At 39.1% G+C, this 25806-nt stretch overlaps 1 protein-coding gene across 14 annotated transcripts in view; it reads left to right on the top strand.

The window, feature by feature from the left end:
• Nucleotides 1-25806, top strand: part of KCNC2 (potassium voltage-gated channel subfamily C member 2) — a 229603-nt gene that overhangs the window by 70061 nt on the left and 133736 nt on the right. The gene's annotated exons all lie outside the window — the stretch shown is intronic.

The following is a 25806-nucleotide window of genomic DNA, read 5'->3' as shown; positions in this document are numbered from 1 at the left end:
TCTCTTGCTGCTGTTTTTAAAGCAGAGCATCGCTTACAGTTTTATCAGCCTATTTCTAACCATAATTCACAGCTTCCTTTGAGAAAGAGGTAAAGTTTTGGTTCATGTTTTATTCTTTTTCGTTTCCTTTCCAAGACTTGGCCTTATTATTATATCTGGGCCAACTCGGATGCTTGGAGCGACTGCTTTTTGTACAGCAGAATGAAGTGAAGCGGACTGGTTATTTTAACTCTAAAGAGAGCAAAGGCAGTCAAGCTGATCTTCAAGATGTAGACAGTAAATAATGTGATTTATTAGGTCCCCGAGGTCTCTGAAATGTCATGCTGGAATGCCTTCATTGCTTTGGCATTTTCTCAGGTGAGTAGCACTGACATGCATCTCCTTGAACCTTTTTAAAATAAGATCCTCCCACCCCACTTTTTTTTTTTTTTTTTTAAGTAAGGTATCTTTGACAACCTCCTGTGCTTTCAATACCTCTTTCCGAATCCTTGTTCAAAGTTCAAGTCTTGGTCAAAAGCAATAAAAAATGCATCTTTTTGTCAAATTTTAATGTTTATAGGGATCACCTTGAAAGTTTATTAAAACAGACTTGCTCTACTGAAAATGTTCTGATTCAGTGTATTTTCTGGGGGGTCCGTCCAGGAATCTGGTTTCTGTTTATTTTGTTTTGTTCTGTTTCTAAGCGGGCACCCAAGTAATTCTGAAACAAGGCCTAAAAACATAGTTACCTGACTTCAGGTATACTGATACTGTTATTCCCCTCTTCCAGTTGCTCTTGGTTACTTACACATCTGTATGAAAGATATTTTAAGATCTATGATAATGAGAGTAGGAATAACAAATGGCAGAGCTCTTTGCAGTGGGTACAAGACAAGGAAATGACTAAACAGTGGTTTATTTCCGTTGGCAAAACCAAAATGCAACAGCGAAGAATTCAGATTTGCTGTGCTCGCCTGTCAAGAAATATTTCAGATATGCAATCCTCCTACAATAAGCATTGTTTTTAAAAATGGAATCAGCAGGATTGTGTTTCTGTCCATCCCAGTGAGCCGTCTGTGAGAAGTCATAGCATGGGTGACCCTTGATCAATGAAAGCCCATTGGAGGCAGCCACGACGTTTCCATAGTGGGCTTTCAGGGATGCTCACAGTCTTGACGAATCAGATCTTTCTCTTCAGGAAATGAACTTAACGCTGTATTTTCACTTTGGTGGATATTAAAATAACTGTGAACAGTTAATAGGCACACTTTTGTGTATCAAGGTGAAATCAGAGGTCTCGGTGTTCCGTTCCTTCCCAGCCTGAAGAGGAAAACATTTGACGGTGATGAATGTTTGTTAATGGGAATGTGAACTGGGCAAGAGGATTTAAGTTAGCTTTATGTCTTCTTTATATATTTTCCCCCGCAAAGGTCCTAATGACTGTAAAGCTGTCTTCATTCGAAAGTGGAAATGATCTATACGGAAATGTTTTCGCATAAAGATGCATGTGCAGGGGTGCCTGGATGGCTCAGTTGGTTGAGCATCTGCCTTCAGCTCAGGTCATGGTTCCAGGGTCCTGGGATCCCCCCCACGTCTGGCTCCCTGGGAACCTGCTTCTCTTCTGCTCTTCCCCACAGCTTGTGCTTGCACGTGAGCCATCTCTGTCTCTCAAATAAATAAACAAAATAAACAAAATAAATGAACAAAATCAAATAAATAAAAAAATGCATTTGCAAACATTGCATTGGGACAAAATGTTAGGTATAATCCTGCTATTTTTAATGGATTGATGGTGACATCATTTCTTTTAGCCTTCTTATTTTTTTCAGAAACCTGATTAGTTCATTTTTTTTCTGATGAACAATTTGGTTATGACGAATAGAGTATATTACATAGATCATATGCAACCGTACATAGGATCCTGGAACTTTGGGAAGAAGCCAGTAACACAAATGCAGTTGTGAAAGGTATTTATTATTTAGGTGGTAGATAAAACTAGAAGATTATATGAGACTTTCCAGGGGGTTTGCACAAAATGTAAAAAGAGTCAAGGACAGGATCCTTGAGGAATTAGTATTTATAAGACAAAAAGGGAAAACAACTTAGTCCTGGAAACCTAAAAGGAATGTTCAGTGCAGTAGGACACAGCTAAGTGAGATAGCATCTTGAGCGCCAAAGAAAAGAGAGCAGAAAAGCCCTGAGTATCTATTAGATTTAGCAATTATGTGGTCCCTGGTGGACTTGGCAAAGGCATTTTCAGGAGAAACTAGTTGCAGTGGGTTGAATAAAGCAACAACAACAGCAAATGGAAGACGGCTACTGTAAATTTGATGGAGGGGGAAGAGGAGAGAAAATTCAGTGGATTCGGAGGGTTGTAGTAGGAGCATACCAAGTAAAGCAAAAGTTGTTTTAAGGAATAGGAAGGACTTGGGTTCATTGTAGGTATTTCATTGAAGGTGACGGTGAAGGGCAAGGTCACATATACAAAACAGACGAAGGATAATTGATGGACTGAGAGCCAGTTGTTCTGGAGAGACCGGAGTGTTTCATTGATAGATGAGTCTTAACTGGAAGGAGATCTTTCCTCTCAGATTAGAGAAAGGAGACGAAGGTAAATTTAATGTATATAATGAATAATGCTTAGTTCTTTCTCAAACGATTACAAACTTGTCAAAGGAAGAAACCATATTAAATTAGTGTATCATCACGGTCTGGGTGCATGTGGAGTGCTATGTTCTGTGGCACACAATTAATAATAGAAAATGTGGACTCAAAAAAAAAAAAGAAAGAAAGAAAATGTGGACTCATAATGAACCTGCATGATTCCAAAGAGCTAAGATAGGTCACTGGCATGAGGAAATGAGTGGTCAGAGATAATGTCCACTGCGAATGCCATAATTCTATGAGGTGTGCGGAGGGGAAGTCATTTGTCAAAAAACTAATGTAGAGTTGTGCAATTAAGGACTGCCTTGTAGCATCAACATTATATCCTCACTTGTCAGTTCTCCTTTAGACTAAAAATACTTATTTTCAAAACAATGTCTGAAGTTCATATGAAATATATATGTATATATTTATATATATAGTTTTTTATCTAGCTATTTAAAAAATTCCTCCTATTTTCTCTAGAATGAACTTAAGGATGTTAATATCATTAATATTAGGAAAGTTAGACATTGAATCTACCCACAGTAAATGTTTGAATGCATGATTGAAATAACACAGATCTGCTCTATAGCAAAGAGGGACACATTAACCACCATCATTATCACATTCACACGGAGCTGTGAGTGCATAATGGTTGGGAATTCAGTGGTATTTTTTTTTTATCTTACATTTTTTGCCAGAAACAAACACTTGGAATGTTGCCTAATGAACCCAGCTATTCTCCATCTGTTTGGTCCTGGATTTATTCCCATTTGCTCTGTAACTGTGGATAGGGAATTCAAGGAGAACAGGTATCTGTAACCCTAAGTCATAAGATTGGTAAAGTCTTGGCTTAGTGACTTGGGCTATCTAATATTTGAGATTGCAAATAGGAAAATATTTTGTACTTATTTAGAGAAAAATAGTCAAGTATGAATGAGTTTACTGACAGTCATTCCGTTTTGTGATTGTAATTAGAATCCCATGAAACCTGGTTAATCAGGCTAACTGAACAGAACTCTAGTTTGAGACTGAATTTTAGAATCGAATGTGATTTTTATTACTTGCAAGTGCATATTGCATTTAGCATTAAATTGAAAGTGTTTTCTAAGAGTAGGCTCTAAGAAACTTCATTATTAAATGATTATATCAATTAGTTATCTATGAATAGAAGTTTATAGAAAGATACTACTTTAAAAGAGTTTATAATCTTAGTGTTTTGAGGAATCTATGAGTCTATATAATAAATAACTCAATATATTTGATTGATTTATTAAAGGAGGATAATAATGCCCTCTCTTCCTTGATAGGTTTATGGATACACGGGGACTGGCAACATTATTTAAATGTGTACAGTGGTAGAGTAGGACATCTTCCAACACCAGACTTAGATGTTTTATCACTTTCAAGTCATTACAAAAATAACCTTATATCTATTTTTCTGTAATTCCAACATCAAATTTGAAATAATTTATATTCTATTGATTGCGTTATTCTTGTTACAGACAACACAGATAGCATACCTGTATAATCATGTGCTTTTAGGTATAAGTAGAAGCACAATATATCTTTGGAGTATCACAATACTTTATCAATAAATAATAGCTTAATATCTATTATAGGCCATTCATTATGCTTAATTTAATTGTATCAATTTAAGTAGATAGTGACTAAACTGTCAGGTGACTCTGACAACTGCCCAGACACATTTTAATCACCACTGGAGATAAGAGACTGTTTTCCATTTGTATGACAAGTTTTGTTTCAAGTTTTCATACATATTGCATATTGCACACACTTTTGAGAAAAGTAGGATAAATATTAGTTAATACTCACTATTAACTATTAGTTAATACTCGTATTAATAATATAATACTGTCTTTCTTCCCACTCTCCCCGGGGCGCAGTTCCTCTGTTACTGTCCCAGGGAGCCTGAGGGCATCCCCGCCCTCCTGGGGTCCTGCTCCAAATCCCTGCGATTCATTTGGGGAATATAAATAATAGTGAAAGGGAATATAAGGGAAGGGAGAAGAAATGTGTGGGAAATATCAGAAAGGGAGACAGAACATAAAGACTCCTAACTCTGAGAAACGAACTAGGGGTGGTGGAAAGGGAGGAGGGCGGGGGGTGGGGGTGACTGGGTGATGGACACTTGACGGGACGAGCTCTGGGTATTATTCTGTATGTTGGTAAATTGAACACCAATAAAAAATAAATTTATTAAAAAATAATAGAGTACATTATTGTAATACTCATTTCCTTTCATCTCTGCCATGTTTTTTCATTTTTCTTTTCTTCCTGTTTTTAACTTTTTATTATGATTATTTGCTTCAGTTATTTATCTCTACTAGTTTGTTTAAGGCAAGAACTATGTCTGATTTGTTCATTACTCTGTCATGCTGTCTAGTTAAATTTCTTGTATAGGGCACATGGTTAGATGAATGAATTCCTATTTTATCAAAGAATGAATTACAAAAATTAAAATGTTTGCTTATGTCTGTCTAGAAGGAGAACCAAAATCTACTTCTTTTACTTGTGGGGATCATTTCTCCCCTCCCCCATTGGACCATTTCCATGCCGTGCAGCCTTCTATCAGAGAGCCCAAAATGGTAACCAAATTTACAGGCAGTGCTTAGGGACTGGCACTCATTGTTGGAGATTTCTTACAGAGAAGATAATATTATTAGTCATCTCAACTGAATGGAAATTAAGGAAAATGTTTCAATTCTCATTAGAAACATGAGGGAATACATAAGATTCTCCTGGAAGTGTCTTATTGTAAACTTTAGAATTGGTTTGAGCGGTTTCTTGTAAACTTTCATTTTATGAAAATCCTTACAAATGCATTAGATGTTCATCTGTCCTAAGTGATGAGAAAGTAATGCCATTGAGTCTCTGAATTTAGCTATAAATCCTTCTTAACAAACAATGATCAATCAATATCAAATACTGGTTTACAAATATTTCTGTTACACATTTCTTAATTTGTGTGATACCCGATAGCCAGATCTTAAAGTTCTGTGTGTTTTTTTTCTTTAAGATTTATTTATTTATTTTAGAGAGACAGAGAGAGAGACTCTCAAGCAGACTCTGTGCTGAGCATGGAGGCCGAACACGGAGCTTGATCTCACCACCCGAGATTATGACCTGGGCTGAGACCAAGAGCAGGATGCTTAACTGTGCCACTCAGGTGCTCCCTGAAGTATTTTTTTTTAACATGGAAGATAATTAACAAAAAAATCTTCTCCTCCTCTGTAAATTTGTATAGTTATTTGATTTTAAGTTACTGAGTCTCATACATCTTTTAAAACTGAAAATATTAATTTAATGACTTTTATTACTGAAGGTAAATCTGAATAGATATTTCTGCAGTAATAGATAAAGTCAGGAAGTCATTTATAACTTTGAACAAATGTTCATATTACTCCAGCTAATACGAGTTCTTAGGAGAATAAGATCCAGTAAAATAGAAAATTCACTGTTGGAAGTCTGTAATGCAGTGTTGCCAAAATTGTCATCATTTGTTTAAAAAAGATCATGTGTAGATGATGCCTCCATGGACCTTAGGCATGTTGAAAGTCTCTAAAGGAGTCTTGTAGCCAGAAATGAGCAGTTGATTAATCAAGAAAAAGTTTTGGCACTCTACACTGAATGTAAGTTGAACTCATTTTCCTTCGAATAAGGGATAAAAACTTAGATTAGGGCAATTTTGGTGAATTACAGTCTTCATCTGAAACAGGAACTAACTTACAGTACTTGTTGCATTTGGAGAAGAAAATATTGCAGCTTGGGGAATTATCCATCCCCTAGCACATACTCTTTCTTTCCTTATTTTGTTTTTTCCAAAACATCTTTGGAAAGTCTTTTCCTATTGGCAGTACAGAAAAGAAGATCTTATTTTAAAATCCTGTCTCAACTTTGCTCTAAATATACGCTTAAGTGAGAGTCATCTTTTAATTTAGTTTGTTCAAAGATTCCAACTCTGTCTTTAGGCATCTTGACTCTTCTGCTAAAACCTCACAGATGAAATCAAGGTAGATGAAAGTTGATCTGCACTGGTTTCAGAGCAGACATTTGGTGTGTCCAAAATTGAATCATACTACAATTTAAACAGAATGACCCAAAATTAGGTAATTATTATGACAAGGGAATTACTAATGAATGAGGATTTAGATAAAGTTTATAAGGGATGAAAAAAATCATTGGCTTACCAAATTCCAACTTCTTTCTACCATATTAATATAGGATTACCAAATAAAACATAAAGTCTGCAAATATGAACAAGAAGTATTTTGAAGTCTTAATGTATTTAGCTGGATATCACATGAAATGCCTAACAGCGCATATTCTATAGTTTACCTACTTAGCTTCCTCCCCCATTTAAAAAACAAAGACAAAAACTCCTTCTCCTCCATTTGCATTCTTTAACCTCTTCCCTAGAATCATTACTTTCTTAAGCTATAAAAATCTAACATCCTCATGGACTCTTTTCTTTGTGTCATTCTCTAAAATTAATAGTATACCCATCAGGACAATGCATTTCTAGAGTGATATTTAAATACAATCTTTTCACTCTGTCAAAAAATTCCACCCATTTCAGGCCCCATCATGATTTTTGGCCTGTAACCCTTCTTTCACACTGTAATTTGGTGATTTTTCTAATTACCTAACTAACTAATTGTATGTCATTTTGGAAAAAAACAGCACGAAAACAATTTAAAAATAACAGGGATGAATTCTTAGAATGGAATTTATGATTTGTGACTTTCTAAACCATTTTTTCCAAACTCCTGATTTTCTTTTACCTTAACTATATCAAGGCCACAGGGCAATGGTCCCTGAAAGAAGGAAAACAAGTAAGGCAAATTCTACCAATGTCCCAGATGACTCCCTGAAGATAACTTCCAGGCTACTGGGCAGGGAGAGAGAATCTTAAATAATCCAATTATCTCAGTAGAGGAGACAAGAGTCCAGAGTGTGGGGAGGTCAGGCATGCTGCAATTTCAGAGCAAAATATGAAAGAGGATGGAAGTGCCCATATTGTTTTAGATATGAGCAAATGAGTTCCTTTCAATTTTTGGTTGAGAACTCATCTGCATATGCAGGGAAAGAACTATGGAAAGTGGAATGTGAAACAATCCCAGAGGTCACATAAGACTGGGGATAGCTCATGGTCCAAGAGGGAACTGTAGAAATACCTAAGACTCAGGGAATCCAGTGAAATAAAAAATCATGCAAAGAAGCAGAAAAATACAGTGCAATTATCAGGAGAAAAATCAATGACACAAACAAAATAATTATAGTGGAAACTATGTCATAAAACTCATAAGAGAGATGAAAGGACAACCCCCATATTGAAATTAATATTTGTAAATTGTGTATCTATCTGATAATGGACTGGTATCCATGATACGTAAAGAACTTTTACAACCAAATAATAAAAAAGAGCTCACTTTAAAAAAATGGGCAAATGATCTGAATAGACACTTCTCCAAAGAAGAAATTCAAATGACTGATAAGCACATCAAAAGATGCTCTACACTGTTAGTCATTAGGGGATGCAAATTAAAACCATAGTGAGATAACCCCTGAACATCTAGCAGGATGGCTATACTTAAAGATGGGCAGGAGCATGTATTGATGAGGCTGTGGAGAAATCAGAATGCTCATTCATTATTGGTGAAAATAAAATATGGAGCCACTTTGGAAAAGAGCTCGATACTTCCTCAACTAGTTAAACAGAGTTACCTAGCAATTCCACTCCAGCTATATACCCAAGAAAGTTTGGAAACATGTCCATACAAAAACTTGTACATGAATGTTTATAGCAGAATTATTCACAATAAGCACAAAGTAAAAACAACCCAAATGGCCATCAACTGATGTTTGGATAAATAAAATTTGGTATATCCATGTAACAATATATGATTTGTTCACAAAAATGGATGAAATGTTGGTAGGCACATGCTACAACTTGGATGAACCGTGAACACATTATGCTAAGTGAAAGAAGCCAAACACAAAATGCCACATATTAAATGATTCTATTTACAAAAAAGGTCCAGAATATGTAAATCCATGGAGATAAAAAGTAGAGTAGTATTTGCCAGGGACTGGGGGAGGGAATAATAGGAAGTGACTGCTAATGAGTATGGAATTTCTTTTTGGTGTGATAAAACATCCTAAAATTAGATAGTAGTTACAGTTTTACATTCTATACTATAGTATTCTATACTAAAGACTACTGAATTGTATACTTCAAAATGGTGAATTGTATGTAATGTGAATTATTTAAACAAAACTGTTAAAATAAATGGATAATATTAATAGTCTGAAATTTATTAAAGAGATTGAATTTATGTCTAAAATAATCTTCCTATCAAAAAGATGTGCAGACCCAAATACCTTCTGTAGTAGATTCTATAAAACATTTTAGGAAGTTATGTCAGTTTTACAAAAAGCTTCTGAAAAATAGAAGAAGGGAATGTTTCCCAACTCATTTCATGAGACCAGTTTTATCCAGATTCAGAACAAAATACATAATAAGATAAGGAAACTATAGATCCATATCTCTCATGAGTATAGACTAAAAAATCATTATCATATATTGGCAAATTGAATTTAATAATATATATAAAAATACAATATATCCTGACCAATTGGGGTTTTCTCCTGGAAGGCAAGGTAGACTTGCTTTTTGAAAACAAACTAATGTAATTCAGTATATCAACAAATTAACAGAGGAAAATGATGTAGTTTTCTCAATAGATGCCCCAAAAAAGCAATGAATATTTAAGCTAAAATTTTTTTTGAACTTAGGAACAGAAGGAATGTCCCCAATCCATTAAGGTGCATATAAGAGAATCCTATGGCTAATATTGCACTTGGTGATAAAGACCTGAGGGCTCTGCACCGAGTCGGGAGCAGGTCCCTTCTCCCACGTGAAGAGTCACTGCATTGGGAGGGGCTTCTTGGCTCAGTTCACGTCCATGGACTCAGCCCTGCGAGGGGGCTCGACCGAGTTCTCACATGTTTTGGCTTCTTCTCAGGATTTTTGTTCATCGCTCTTTTCTACTGTGTAAAATACCCAATCGTGTCGGGTGGCGGAAAGCACACGTGATGTTCTTTCCCCTTGTCTGTGCTCTGCAGGTGTCTCAGTGGTACCTTCGCTGCCCTCTGTATTCCCGGAGGGCTCAGGCAATTGGAGGAACTGGCAAGAGACCAGAAGACAGGGAGTCTTGTATTTACCCCCTCCACCCCCCCGCTAGACCTTAGATTGGCAATAACTGTGTCCCTTCCCCACTGGAGGGGCAGCTCTTCCAGGTACCGTCCCTTCCTTTGTCTCCTCTACACTTTCTGCTGTTGCCAGATCTGGGTTGAGCCACCAGCCTTCATGGTTTCTTTAACCTTTCCCTCACCTTTATGAATAGAGCCTTAGCCCGTCACTTGGGCATGTTGACTGGGCCAGCTCACTGATAGGAACAGAAGTTCGGGTAGCATCCAGTTCAATGCAGAAGGACGGATTCACATTCGAATGCGTCTGACTCTGATGGTAATTTTGCTGTTGTTCACGTGAAGCAGTGATTGAGGAGGCCAAGGTACCTGATGTGTTTATTCCATGAGCCTTTTCCTGACACTCGCTAACGGTGTTCTGGGGTCAGCACCCTGCTGGGGCTCAGCTTCCCCCCTTGCCCTCCTACTTATTTCCTACTCACATGATTAATGCTGCTGAGCCAGGGACTACAGCCGATTTGCTTGGCTTACATGTGTCATCCTTCCATGTACAGAATTACTGACTCACTGGAGCTTAATGATCCCTGCACAGGTGAAATGTAGTTGATACTGGAAACAATTTGAAACATTTTATAGCATCTACATTCAGTTTTAGCAGCTAGACTATTTCTGCTCGTTATGATCAACTTGAACTTTGTAGAATCAATGGTTTCCTCAGCATTTCTCTAATGATGATTAAATATATTGTCCTTGGGGTCAAGATTTTTCTTTGCATTTTAGCTGATTAGGAGAATGCATATTTTAAAGAAAATCTGATGAATAATCAGTCATAATCACTGTAATATAAACACTAGAAATATCATTTTCCCCACTCATATGGGAGAGCAAGTAATTTATTATAAATGAGTTAGAAAAATGTCAACTTAAATTAGTTTTCTCCCCATGTATCTTGAAAAGAGTACATGTAATTTTTTTTTCTTGTCAGGTTACAAGAACTACAGAACTAGGTCTATTGAGTATTATTCTGAGGGTTACGGATGGGAACCAGGTGCACATTAAATCCAGTGTTTACACTTCTTCATTTTGACTTGCTTGTGCAGTCTTGGCATTCTACTCATTTATTTATTAATACTTAAAGCATCCAGAACGTGCATTACAATGATTAAATTTTGTGATTATCGTCTGATTCTTAAAGTCCACAAACAAACATTTTCCTAACTTCCATTTTTAGTATATATTGCACCTGCATAAAGGGCCTAGGCTGCTTTCTTTTAGGTAGTAAATTTCAAAATTACATCAGATTTAGTGAAATCTGAAAGTAAAATATTGACATTTTATGTAAGAATACTCATATCAAATGCAACTGCTAAATCATAGAAATTTTACATATATTCTAGACTTGATAAGATATTTACAATTTCACAATCCTTAACCATCTACAATAACCATAAATTAAAATTCTTGGTGATGAGTAGCCAATTTTTAAAAGAAGGATTATTAAACGTTTTGATATCTGGATAAAAATGAGGCATATAATGCATTTGGTAAGTCTATAGTCAATCTTTATGGTAACTTTGTTCATGTTTTTTAAAAATAATTTAGCATTTACAGCCATTCAAAATTCAAAGCAACTTCATATGCTAATTAACCAACTAGAGGATACGGATGTCGATGTAAGAGGGAGTCAGTGAGGAATTAATGAAAGCAATACTGAGCAGCGATGATAATGCAGTGACAGGTAGGGAGCATGGATTAGCAGGGGAGCTGTCATTAAATTTATCTTACATTTCTTCAGCAGTGCTATGGAATCATTTAATTTCATTTAATGAATATATTTTAAAACATCAATGTATTACTTTGTGAGGCAATAATAATCGTATAATAAATATATAAAAATATATAAATATAGATATTTATATATATAAAATAAATATATCATAAAGCAGTTTCATTTTGCATTGAGAATTTTCATTTTTCTTTTTTAGAATTTTCATTTCTTATATATTTGATTGCCTTAACACCTCAGTGACAGGGCGGAGAGAAATAGCAAAGGCTAACAGCAAGGTTTCTTTTCAAAGTGTGTAATTTTGCTAATAATAATTATCTGTTTCATCCTAACATAAGGTATTTTCTTACTGAAAAGCTGCTGGCATGAATTTTGCTTTGTTCCAATGATTCCATAATAAGAATTATCAAACAGACAAAAAGTTGAAGGGATTTCTCTGTGAGCATCCATATACCCTCCCCTTCCACCCTGCTGCTAACACTACACTGTACATGCTGTCTCATATCCACTATCCATTTATCCAACACTTCCTCTAGCCATCAATCCACTTATTTTTTATATATTTCAGGGTAAATTGCAGACAACTACACATCTAGCTAAATATGTCAACGAATGTAGTTGATTTTAAATAGTACTAGCTCATTGAGCCCATACCATCTACCAAACACTAAGCTAAATATAATACTCGCAGTATCTCGAGGATTCCCCCCAACAAAGCTACGAGGAATGTACTGTTTCCATTAAACCTACTTTCCAAATGAAAATACGGAGCCTTTGAAAGAAGCCATGACTTTCCCAAGGTATGCTTAGCTCTAATGGATGATCACGTGCAAAACTGGTTGGAAAACGTGTATAGGTCAAGTAGAGACTTTCTGAAATTATGTCTTGGTGGCTGGGCTGGGATTTGAAACCAGAGAGCCTGGTTCCTGAGCCAGGGCTTCTGTATTAGTCTCCTCCTGCTGTCGTAGTGAGTGAACACGCTTGGGGTAGCTTGGGTAGCTTGGGTAAGCATCTACCTACCACCTCACAGCTTCATGGGCCAGAAGTCCACAGAGAGCATTTGTTCGAGGTCTCACGAGACCGAAGTCAAGTGTCACCTACCAAGTGGCACGGGAAGAATGTGCTTCGTTCAGGTCCTAGCCGAACTTGACCCATGTGGTTGTAGAGCAGAGACCCCCTTGGCTGTCGGTCGGAGGGGGGCGATGCTGCCCCGAGGGCCACCTGGGGTCCTTCTCCACCTGCCATGTACCCCAACCCCAGCAGCGATGGAGTAAGTCTCTCAACTTGAATCTAGCTTTTCTTTCTGCTTCCTCTCTCCACTTTGATCCTGGGAAAGCTCTCTGCTTTTAAGGGCTCGTGGGATGAGATGGGACTCACTGGAATAATCTGGGATATCGCCCCTGTGTTAGGGTCTCTAACCTTACTTACGGTTGCCGAGTCCCTGCTGCCATGTAACATGGGCACAAATCCCAGGACACTGCAGGGCCGGGGGCGCCCTCGGCCTGCCACGACCACGATCGCACACTACGGCTTTCAGTAGTCCTCAGTTTTACAAAAGGGCTCCTGATCCATGATTTTTAAAAATGCATACGTTAGTGAGAGTGAAACATAAAGAACGTAGGTAATATTTGAAGCTAAAATCTGTAAGGAATTATTGTAGTGTTTGTATTTACCTTTTGGTGTCCAGGTGGATTTTGAAAGCCAAATGTATCAAGGTACGTCTAAAAATGGTGGTCATCTTTCCTGTAAAATATTCCTTTCTTTTGTATTTTGCGAGTCATTTTGTATTCATTTGAGACATTCTAGTTGGCTTCGGTCCATCACTCGCCTGGAAATTTATGATCATCTAGTCCCGTTTATTTCGGTGGGGAATATACAAAATGCCGCGATGACTCAGACTTGGGTCTTTCCTCAGCATATGTGCTCCAGTTATGTCCCGAGGAGGACTGTCCACATCGTTGCACTGGCGCATCCGAACTGTGATAATTCAGAAGAAGCAACAGATGGGATTGATTTTATCTGTGAGTGGTGGACACAGATAAATGGTCGCTCATTCAGAATTGTGGGTGAGCTTCTATAGATTTCAGGGTACACTGAATCTGAACTTCCCTGACTTTCCTGCCTCGCTCCACCATGCCCAGCTTGTCTTCATGTCTTCTTTCACAAGATATGAAAACCCTTATATGATTCTTTTTTTAATATTTTATCTATTTATTCATGACAGACACACACAGAGAGAGGCCAAGACACAGGGGGAGGAAGAAGCAAGCTCCATGCAGGGAGCCTGATGTGGGACTCGATCCCGGGACCCCCAGGTCATGCTCTAGGCTGAAGGCAGACGCTCAACCACTGAGCCCCCCAGGTGCCCCGATCCCTATTTGAATTTAAAAGTAGAAATACCCGAGTCAAATAAAAGATCCTTGCCCTCAGATACATGGAGAGCATATGTTCTCAACACCCACACAGAAGCAGATGAATTAGCTCTTAACCACACAGTCACAATAATTTCTTCTGGGTGTTTTTTGATCACTTTCTATGTTGTAATATTTTATGTGGCCTCACTCAGGTACTGACATAAATGTGATTCATCTCTATAGCCCCAACATTTCATAACAGTGATTCTAGCACCAAGCAAGTGCTCGTATTTTGGACTACTTAATCTGTCACATCATTTATTCATTCATTTATTTCGCTGTGGGGCTATTATGGGCTATACTGCATTAATTACGGCTGAGTCCTGGGATGAGCAGGAGAGAAACAGATTCTCAGAAAAATGTATGGAATAGTGGGAAAAAACAACATGTAAAGGAATTATTACCATACAGTAACGAGTGCTGTAATTGGGTATTAAAGGAACATGGAGAAGATGGACCTAATTGAGGCTAAGACATGAAAGATGTAAATATTTGTTCACAGAATTATATTAACTAAGACTGAAAATGTGTTATAAGCAATTAAATTTCTACCTGCCTTGGGAAATATATTATATTATAGCATATCTTAGAGTATTGTGCACAACCACTCTCGACCTCGGAACTGATTGAGTTTCCACGTTTAAGAATCAAGGCCACTGGCATATCATGGATGTGACACAGGATTTAAATAGTCTTATATAGAGTTAATGATTTTTTAAAAAAAACTACGTATGAGATTTATTTCTTCATATGTCTTTGGTTATTTGCCATCTCAGGCAAATGCAGAACTAAATTTCCAATTTTGTCATCGATTCTTCAGCTTTCTACAATGTATTGAAGTGCAGTGAGCTGTTGCGCATCATACCGTAGGCACATGGTTTGTTAGCGTGCTGGTTATCATGGCCATTCGGGTTGTTCTCTAGCAAGTACGTCCCCTGCTCTGTGTTTCCGCGTGATTTCCATGTCACGGTACAGAGTCTCCCGGGAAAGTCACATTTTCTTCTCCAGGCCCATTTTCTGCTTTCTTTTCTGACTTTCTGGGATTTCAAGGCATATATGTGGACACTTCTGGTGCATCAGGCACGGCGGTAGGCACTGGGAAGGGAGCCGGGAGGGCAGGGCCCCCTCTTGCCCTTAAGGAAACTGAAATGTGAGCAAAGGTAGGGCTAGAAACAGCGATGGAAGCGGAGCGGTGCCTGCTGCGGAGGCCTTGGCCTTGGCTCCCCTGAGCCGAAAGCAAAGGTGAGCTGGCCACAGGCCACCTTATCCATGAAGAACATTGGGCATTGGTCCTGCCTGCCTGTCGGGCTATCTGGAGCCGGGGCTGCAGGGCGACAGGGATCTTGGTGGGGTGCTGGTGCCTGGAGCCCCACCGGCCTGTGCGGGGCGTTGGTCTGGAGGCATCCAGGTGCCTGCTGTGCTCCCCGCCACCTGCCCCTCCCCAGCCCGGGGATGGTCCACACTCTAGGGCTACTCAGCCTGCTTTGCTGCCCTGAAAATAACTTGGCTTCAGAGAGTCAGGGGAGATTTTTCGATCTGGCGACGACCGACCCGAGCTTCATGAATCAGCGTCAATTGAAAAGCCAAGAGGCTGAAGCCAAGGTGTGACTAGCAGGTGAGAGGCTAAGTACGTCTTCTCCGGAGGAAATGCGGGAACAGATGAGGCTCGACGTGGAGCCGGAGGGACTCACTGGAGACCACCTCGCTGTGGACTCCCGAGGCCGCCCATATGGCACTAATGATGGTGAAGCTTAGTCTTCTTTTTGAATAACATGACCAGGCCCTGAAAAATCCTCTTGAGACTTGGATATCTCTTTTTCCACCCTTCCTGTGGGATTTGAGGCACAAAATCCTGGATGTGATTTTCTCTCCCTCTTCTGAGCAGAGAGCATTGGCATCGGGTGTGCGTAAATGATGAAAGTCTGAAATTCCTGACATGCAAATATGAGCTACTCATTTTGGTAACAGAGAACGTGTTCTGTGGGTTTCTAAATGGTTAGGGCAGGTTCCTACACTTAAATCAAGGGGCTTCATTCTTTCAGGGGCCAGTTGTTTCGAACAACACCTGCTCATTAGCGGAGTTTGTCAATTGCTATTTTAACTCAGTAAATTAGATGCTGGATTCATGCGACTGAATCCCTGGGTGTGATGCTGTTTTGTAAAAACCTCCTTTCACCCTTCGATCCTCCCATTGCCTCGGTCACTGGCAGCGTTCTGCAGAAGTATGGCTATTAGACTTTTACATGCATATCTTTTTTACGTTAAATATATTTCTACTTTCGAATGAGTAGTAAAGAGAAAAGATTTCCAGCGATGCCCTCAGAGAATGAAACATAATTTGAGATATTTTCTTCATCGGCTAATTTTGTGATTATTTTGCCAGAGATTTTCTTTCATCATTCCAATGCTTATTAAAAAAAAATCTATGTTGCAAATATTTTCAGGTTAAAGATATTATAATAAGAAGAGTAGGTTAATCAGGAAATAGATTGCAGAGGGTAGTCCTTAATGAGAATTTTCCACGACGTGGTGTTTGAAGCAGGCATATCCTAATACATCACTAGGTATTTTTCTTGCTAAACCACTTTGATATTAAAAGGATATTCATCATTATGACCTTCATTAATGTTTTTGGCTTGGTAGGTTTCTTTCTTAGTTTGGAGAGAAGTCATATTCATATATTTTTATGATTACAATATGTTCCTCTATAGGTAAAGACCATGAAAGATTTTTTTAAAAGATTGTATTTATTTATTCATGAGAGATACACAGACAGGCAGAGACACAGGGGGAGGGAGAAGCAGGCTTCATGCAGGGAGCCCAAAGCGAGACTCGATCCCGGGACCCTGGGGTCACGGCCTGAGCTGAAGACAGACACTCAACCACTGAGTCCCCCAAGGGCTCCAAGACCATGAAAAATCTTTAATATTCTACTTAAAGTTGAGAGGAGAATTCCCCCTTTTTTCTTGAGAGGAGAATCCCATTAGCACTGCATAATTGATAACTTATTTGAAAAGCTGCATTGAATCATGAGACAGAAATATTTCCTTGATATTTTTTAATGGGTTCAATCATCTTCTCATTACATTTGTCTTCCAAACATGCTCGCATGTTCATCTTTATTTTGAATAATAAACTCTGTCTTTTTTACTTACCTCCTCTTTTTAGACAAATACCATTTGCTACTTTTTTTTAAACTTTTTTTTTTTTACTCTTTCATCACTTTTAGTTTTTAATATTTTCATTTTTAAGGGCAATGTGTTTATTTGCCTCATTACCCTCATTGATGTTTTCCAGTTTGGGGATGAGAATTTATGTGTTTTGATTACCTTGTAAAAGATTACTTTCTTTCCCATCCTTTTTCTTTATATTTTCCATTGACATCTTCAATCATTACTTCTAAACTGTCACTAGAATTAAATAAAACAGACCACCGAGACTGCCAGTTTTCTTCGTAGTCCCATAAAGCCGTAGGCAATTTTCCTTAAATATCAAGCTCCTTTTTTCTCTTCTTGTCAACAGTTGGAGAACTGACCGTTTTCTCTGAAAGCAAGTGAGGGATCCTATAATTTTCAGGATTGCTTGAATTTAATTTGAGCTACATTTTCAACTAGTGCTGTCACGTAGCTGCTAATTCTCCCTTTGTTAAAGATGTGGCTTTCACCAGAGCACGAAGATTGTTACTACCTGTCTTCTGTCATTTCCTCAGTGACTTCTCATTCATAAAATCTTTGAGACAAAGGCCAAACCCAACACGCTGAGACAAACTAGAAAGCAGAATTCTTTAGCAATCCATGGTGCGTTTCCTGGAGTAGGGGTGTCTAACACAGCATCGTTTAAGTGGGCATGATGGAAAACTTTTAGAAAAGGTTGGTATATATGAGGTTTTCTTTTTCTTTTCTTTTAAAGATTTTATTTATTTATTCATAAGAGACACAGGCAGGGGGAGAAGCAGGCTCCATGCAGGGAGCCCGATGGGAGACTCGATCCCAGATCCGAGGATCACACCCTGAGCCGAAGGCCGATGCTCAACGGCTGAGCCACACAGGGGCCCCTTTATTTTGTTTTAAAGACCTTATTTACCAAGTTATTCTCTTTTAAAATGCACATAAGTGAGATAATACATTGACTCACTATTAATTTTATCCCCTTCGGTGCAGCAAATATCCTCTTGAAACTAGTTCATGTAGTGCTGGGCTAGTCTGTAAAGATGTACTTCTGTGCTATGTTGTGGAGTGGTAAGGCCATGAGATTGGAAAAGAGAAAATTGGCTTTTACTCTTGGCGCAACAACTCACTAGATAGCTATCTTAGTCTTAGTTCCCTTTTCACTTGGAAAATAGTGTCCATGAGGTTATTATGAGGAGCAAAACGAGACCTATCTATGCACCTGTCTATGCACGTATCAATCTATCGGCTTTACCTGTCCAAATAATGATATTCAAGAAGAAATTTATATTGGAAAACTTGACTTTCCAATGGATGAGTCTAGAAAAGGGGGAGCCCAGAATTCTGATGAGGAATGAGGAAAAGATTGGATTTAATATAAAGGCCCAGGCCAGTTGCATGAGTATATGTGAGTTTGACAGCAGTGCATTTTGTGAAAGGGTAAAAGGAGGACAAAAAGAGTGTTTGACACATAAAATGGCAGTGACATAAGCCTGCTTCACAATTCTTCCCATGACTGACCCTAAACATTCCAAGTCTTGGCTAAATGCCTTACAAAGGGTAATATTAAAATAGAAGTCATAGAGCTGTGACTCATGTTCAGAATTAGCAATTTTTATAGTTGAAAGAACCAAACAGGAAAGATTTTACCATCCCATGAGGATGTGCAAATAGTGCAGTGAAGAAACCCACCTACTCCTTTGTTTCTTTACTTGGTTTGGCTCTTCTGTTGAGAAATACAGTTATTCACATGTTATTGTAAATAGATTGAAAACTTTCTATTAAGATAAATGACAATACAATCATGTGACCCTGAATTCTTGGCCTGTTGGCTAAGATAGGTTGGTCTGATTTTGGCTCCAGTCAAACACAGAGAGATTATTTTCCAAAATACTCAATTAATATGTGTACTTTTGTATGCTTTGTTCATCCATTTATCCCATTGATCACCTACAAGGAGAATGTAGACTCGTGAGCCTGCCAGTTGGCATAGTTATTCCCCACCATGGGGGCATAGACACCAATCATATGAACCTATTTGATGTTCTTTGCCAGCTTGGTCATCATTTTTGCCCACATCATTTGACACATTTTGATTAAGGTCTACTCAATAGGAGTAGTGATAAAGATAGATATCAAGGATGGTAAATTTCAGTGAGAGGATTATACACAATTTTGGATTGTAATCACTGATGAGAAAGCAAAATATTTTATATCTTTAAAATTTTACGAGCCTCCTAGGAGGTGATTTAATCACAATATATGCAAATTTGACATTTTTAATCCTTTTTCAATACATAGAAAACATCTTTATCTTCAAAGACACCTGTGTCATGGCCTATTTCTACACAATCATAGGTCTGCAAGTGATCCCCAAAGGTAATTTTTTGTCTGTGTGTATGATTAAATATTTAAACCATCTCAGTTAATCCTTAATAACTTGTGAAAGCATCTTAAAAACCCCCTCTATCAACAATTTGTATTTGCATCTCATAAAATCCCTCTAATTGCAACCTAAATTCTTATTCAGGCCTCAGTGAAGGTATAAAACGGCTAGTTTCCTTCTTTATAATAAATCTTTATAAAGCTGAAGATTATAATCAAGTAAACCCATAGCCTTTTCACTGAAAAAAGTATGGTATAAAGGCGTTGTGGGGTATATGAAGCCCCTCGATAAGTTTTGTGAAGTGGGAATAATCATATCTGTGTTTTTTTTGTTTGTTTTGTTTTTTGTTTTTTTTTCAAATAAGACAATTGCTCAGTAGAGGAGAGGTTGTTTTTTCCTCTGGTCTTATACACAAGGTGAAAATTGATTTGAAATGAGCATGACTTAAGTTCATATGTAACTAAACCCGGTGTACAGAAAACAAATTTCACGTAGCAAGATGAGAAAGGTTTGGGTTGCCATAAAGATTTTTGTATTACCTCCCTCTAGCAATCTTAGGTGAAATTTTATTCTCTAGACTAGATGAAGGGGGAACGTATAAGGCTTAAGAAAAGGTAGTGTTTACTGAAGAATGGCTCCCCTGTGTTGGCAAAAGTGGTATTTGATTTTGGTTTTTGATGAATAACCTTTGGAACCTCCCCAGATAGGCTTCCCTGGTAGCCAATGTATCAAGTGCTGGCTAATTTTGAACTTTCTCCGGATTTCTGTGGGATTCTGAGAGATGTTCACTGATGCCCGGGCCCCTAAGAGAATCAAGCTTCCACAGGTTCCCCCATGTAGGAAAGAGCTGAAGGAGACAAAGGAGTTGGAGTGGTGCACGCCATGAGGAAGAGCTGTAGTTAGATGTGTGGGGCTGACACGCGGGTCAGGGAGCCTGGTACCTTATGTCTCTGGACTCAACAGGTCTAGAATCAAGACCTTAAAGCCTGTCCTCAGATATAATGGGGATCTTCCCATGTGAGAGGGAAGATAGATGCTGCCCTAACCTGCTATGCAAGGTAAAGAATTTGGGAAGAGAACCTCACGTAGAACTAAGGATTCCAAGCTCACGGCCTCTTCAGCCCTAAAGGAGGCATTTAGGAAGGGTAGTCACGTAAGGTGGTGGGTAGATGCTAACTTGTTTGTTTTGCTCTTCTCTTTAAGCGTATTTTTAAAACATTTAATTAGAAGAGCACTATTTCACTGTATCTATTTTTGTACTATTAAGAATAGAATTGGTTTCAAGTGATAGTTACTAAGATTTACATATCACTGATTGTAAGTTAATTAAAATAATCTTGGTGTTTAGCCTTAATCTATGCAGTAAAAATTGTCTTGAAAAACTGAATGCTTTGTCATGCATGTCTCTTCTATACCCACACTGGCAGCTGAAATCTTACGAAACTGCTTTTACTTCTGTTCTGAAGTGGCATCTTAAATTAATAAAATGATGTTCAAGAAACACTTATCCTTTAAAGACGAGCAAGGTCTATATGCCAATCTTCAATCATTTCTCTAAAAAACTAGTATTTTTGTCTTTGAAGGAATATAATTAATTCAATATAATTATTTGTTCTTGTTAGATAGGGGGATTTGGTTTCATCTAGAATTTCCTAAACACTCAATTTTTAAAAAGATAATACTTGATAAAATATCCTTTTAATCATCAAGGCAGGTTGGCCTATGACTTGAATTAAAATATCCTCTGAATAAAATAAATATGAATTCCAAAGAATAAATTTCTTCTAGTAAAACCATGACTTCCAACACTACCTGATATTTCCCCAGCTTTCTGGTTTTAACTAGTGTCTGATGTTTCATTATATATCTAAGCAAATGTTAGATGATAATGGGTAGTCTGTAGATGAACACAAAAAGGTTGTACTTGCTGCTTTGCTTTGATGTCGTTTAATTGTAGTAGTCCTTATTTGCCCTAACAGATTGACTAAGACAATCCTTGGATTTTTCTGCCTTATTTACTAAAAAAACCCATATTTATTAGATTTCCATATACTTTGATACTGAAGCCACATAGAAGAGATGAATCTTATTTTCTTTATGTTAAACATAGGGTTACTCACCAGTTCATTAGAATTCAGTGAATGTCTAAGATCACACACCACGGATGGAAGTTGAGGCTTGAACCTTGCTCTTTGGATCCTGAATTCTGTGGTCTTTTTATTACATGGTCATTCTTATGTTTTACTTCAAGGATATGTGAGCTACATTTTCTAGAAGGTTGATACTTAAGCAATGGAATGTAAAGTTGAGAGACCCTTAGGATGTGTGCTGTGGATCTGAGTTTTGATTGAAAATGTGTCATCACGCGTAATCATTCAGCTTCACTTTTTCAGTCACCTAACATGGCTTCAAGGAACAGTTCCATTTATGTGAATATAGATTATAAAAAAAGATAGCTGCCCTTTATTGAGTTTGTGACAGACATTGAGCTAAGCAATACGTCTGCATTATTCAATAAAATATTTGAAAATGTCCTAATGAGGATGTATTGTTATTAACCAGACTTTATGGGTGAGAAAAGGTCGGGAAGGTAGTAAAGCCAGTGAACAGCAGCAACAGAAAGAGAACCCAAGGGGCACCTGGGTGGCTGTTGGTTCAGCATCTGACTCTTCATTTTGGCTCAGATCATGATCTCATGAGATCATGCCCTGTGTTGGGCTCCATGCTGGGTGTGGAGCCTACTTAAGATTCTCTTTCTCCCTCTCTTCCTCTGCCCCTGCCTCTCTAAAAAAAAAAAAAAAAAAAAAAAAAAAAAAAAGAAGAAAGAAAGAAAACCCAAGTATGTTAGAGTTCAGAGCCCTTAGCTTTGAACTATTATTCTCTGCTCTTCAAATTTTTTAAAAATAAAATTTCTGTTGATAGATCATTATACAAAAAGGACACTCTTCAAGAAAATTTAATGGAAAATATTACACATATTAGAAGAAACTTCACTCTTAATTCATATTCTGTTATTTTCAACACTGGTAGGTAGGTCTTTGAGTTCCCACCTACCTATATGGACTAAACTGGGCTCTGTCTCTTTCTACCATATAAATGGCTCTGGGACCCAGTTTCTGCATCTGTACAAGATCCTGTGCCCACCCTAGAGGATTGTTGTAAGATTAGGATGGCACATTTTGTAGGGTGCCCCGGTCATGATTGTAGACAACAGCTGTTTCTCATCTCCTTCATGCTAATGAGCTTTACTGAACTCTATCCCTGAGTCTAGAGGGGCAGAAATGGCTCCATTCCTCTGGTGAGAGGACTAATGCTCTTGCCTTGCTGGTGGCCGAATGTGGCTTTCGATTTCCCCAAATGGCCTTTCTCTTTCATGCAATCATCCTCCTAAGTACTGCAGGCTGTAAACCTGGAGCAGTGTCAACAGCAGCCTGCGTGCGAGGATTCAGGTCACTCACTGTGAACACTGAGTCAGTGTTTAGAAACCAATAACCTAGAGCTCTGTGTCACGACCCTGTAGCGGCCTCACCTTTCCCCTCTGGGAAGTGGAGCCAGGGATCACAGGGAGTACTAGAAGTGGACTGGAGAGCTTTCCCTACATTACAACCCAGCTGACACACGAGCAATGCTTATTTTAATCCATCAAATATGGCCCTAGGAGATGAATGCTTCTACTCACAGGAAATTCCAGAAGAAATAGGACCAAGCTCTCCGGGCACAGCTGCAGAGAGTATCTGAGTCACATGCTGAATATTAACCAAACTAACACAACATTCTGTTTTCAGTAATTAATAAAAAAAAAAAAAAACCACAAACAGGGAGTGATTATGATCCCATGACAAAGGCAGTCACTTCCTCAGGGGCCTCTGTTGACACCCTCCCCACCCCATATATTTTCCTAGCACATATCACAGCTTTCATTTTCTAGTTGTATGTGTGATTACTTGTTTAGCATCTGCTTCTTCCCGAGGGTGTGGATCATGTCTATCTTTTCACTGCCATGTCCTTAGTATCTCTCCCTATGCCTGGCTCTGTGCTCAGTAACTAATTGCAGAGTGAAAAGGAGACTTCTCAGCAAATTGTCCTAATGAAGCTGACTTGGGAGACACAATTCTTGGCTTCTCTAAGAGTCCCAAAAGGGAGAATTTTGAAAACAAAGCAAATGCAATGAATGGGAAATCCATTGAAATCAAATATATACTTAAGAGCCAAATGGGGAAGTCAATAGAGCTGGTTACGAAGGTCTGTAGTAGCGGGAACCAGGGGTGGATGAGCTAAGAGCCGGAAAATCATAAGGCTTAGGAATGGAAGAGCAGAAGGTCTGAAGGCCACCATGGCGTGAGGGATCATGTGCCCAGAGAGAAGTGCACCCAGAGGTCTAGCGTGCGTGGAAGTCAGACTGTGCAGAGGCGGACGTTGGTGAATTGCTCGTATTAGCCGCAGAGCTGAATAGAAGGGGATACAATCCAGCATCAGCTACCGTTAAAAAATAAGCACATTTTTTGGATTCATACTTAGCCCTAGTTTTTTTTTTTTTTTTTTAGAAAATGTCACAGGGATGAAAAGGAAATGAAAAGACGTAAGCCGCTAAGAAATGGGAACGTAATCTCAGAACCTCTGAAAACCATACAGCAGAGCCCTGCTCAGGTCCCTGCCACTTCTCTTCTCAAAGACATGCTTTCTGGGGACCGGCCATGGCCTTTCCTGGCAGGATAAGCAATAGCCACATACCAAGCAATGTCTTGTAAGAGACTCTCCTTGTTGCCAGAATTTTCCTCAAATTCAGCACTTTTCTGTTGGAGTAAGAACAATCCTTTGATGGCTTTGGGCTCATTTGTGGCCTCCGTCCAAGCAGCTTTAGAATCTCAAAAGGGGGCCATTCGCTAGGACTCGGGGGAGAGCAGACGGCATCATTCCAGCTGTGGAGGGAAGCCGCCGGGCTGAAGGCAGCGTCATAGGAGGAGCTGCCACCCGCAATCCCAGCTGGATGCCCTGCAGGTGTAGCACGTGGGATTGAAGGAGGCCCTGGTGGGAGGCCAGGGTGGGAGGCCGAGTATGACAAGCCTCTCTGCAGGTTGCCCAGGAATCTGTGGTCTATGCTCCAGCGTGAATCGATTCTGAACATTGATGAGACACCGCTGCCCTGTTGTGGAACCTCTGCAACTACCGAGCTCAGAGAGTATTTGGGGTTAATGGGAAGTGAGTTATCTTGAATACCCAGTAGATGCAAACTAGAAGTATTACACTGAAGCTCACGAGAGACGTAATTCTCTGTTTTATTAGTTCTATATTTATTACCTTTAAATCCACAGACTTCCATTAATCATACGTGACGTGGAGGGTGGGCTGGAAATCCTCCCAGAGAGCTACGTGCAGAGCGTGACGACTGCCCGAGCCCCGTCAGTCCTGCCTTGGTTCCACGCTGTATCCTAAGGACAATTAGAGCATGTCCTCCATTCAGTTGTGACAGTCATCCCTTTCCTAAGCTGTCGTTCAGGCGGCTACCGTTGTTGCTCAAGACATCGTGATAAACCCTTCCCGTCCATTGTGTCAATCCTCGGAAAAATCTGCGAGGTGACGTTCGTTATCCCCATTTCACATGTAAGGAGGTTGCAGAGATGCCGATGAAGTCGCCGAGTCGGTGCAGTTGCTGGAGCTGCCTCCGACCTCCAGGGCAGCGCTCTTAGTCCCCACGATTTGGCTTCCCTGGGGACGACGGCCTTCAGCCCACGCGGACCTCGCAGAGTGGTGGAAGCTGCTTGACCACGACGCCCAGGAGAACCGCTTTCAAGGTCTGGCCCAGTTGGCCACTTACTGGCCGAGATTTCTTGGCTAAGTCCCTAACTTCCCTGAGCTTGTTTATTCGTCTCTGTGTTGGAGATGATGATGATGATGATGATGATAATCATCCAACATTACAATGTTAGTTTGAGGATCGTGTGAGACACTGTATGGAAAAGTATTTTGCAGATAATAAGGTAGTATTTGTAATGCCAGTTATTTCTAACCGAGGCCTTGTCGTTATCTCCACTAAGGGTGGGAAGTCTATACACCTCCTTGCTATGGTTGGGTTCGGCGAGACCACTTCTTAAAGATAACTTAAGTTTTGAAGTTTCCTGCGAAATATCTGTTTGGCCATCTGCGGAGGGCGTTTTTGCTGTTCTCCTGGAAACAACTGCGGGCAGCCCAGAGCTC

This window comes from Canis aureus, chromosome 11 (genome assembly GCF_053574225.1).
Source record: "Canis aureus isolate CA01 chromosome 11, VMU_Caureus_v.1.0, whole genome shotgun sequence".
In the NCBI taxonomy this organism is placed as follows: domain Eukaryota; kingdom Metazoa; phylum Chordata; class Mammalia; order Carnivora; family Canidae; genus Canis; species Canis aureus.
Note: the sequence above shows the minus strand (reverse complement) of the source record. Positions and strands in the feature narration are given on the sequence as shown.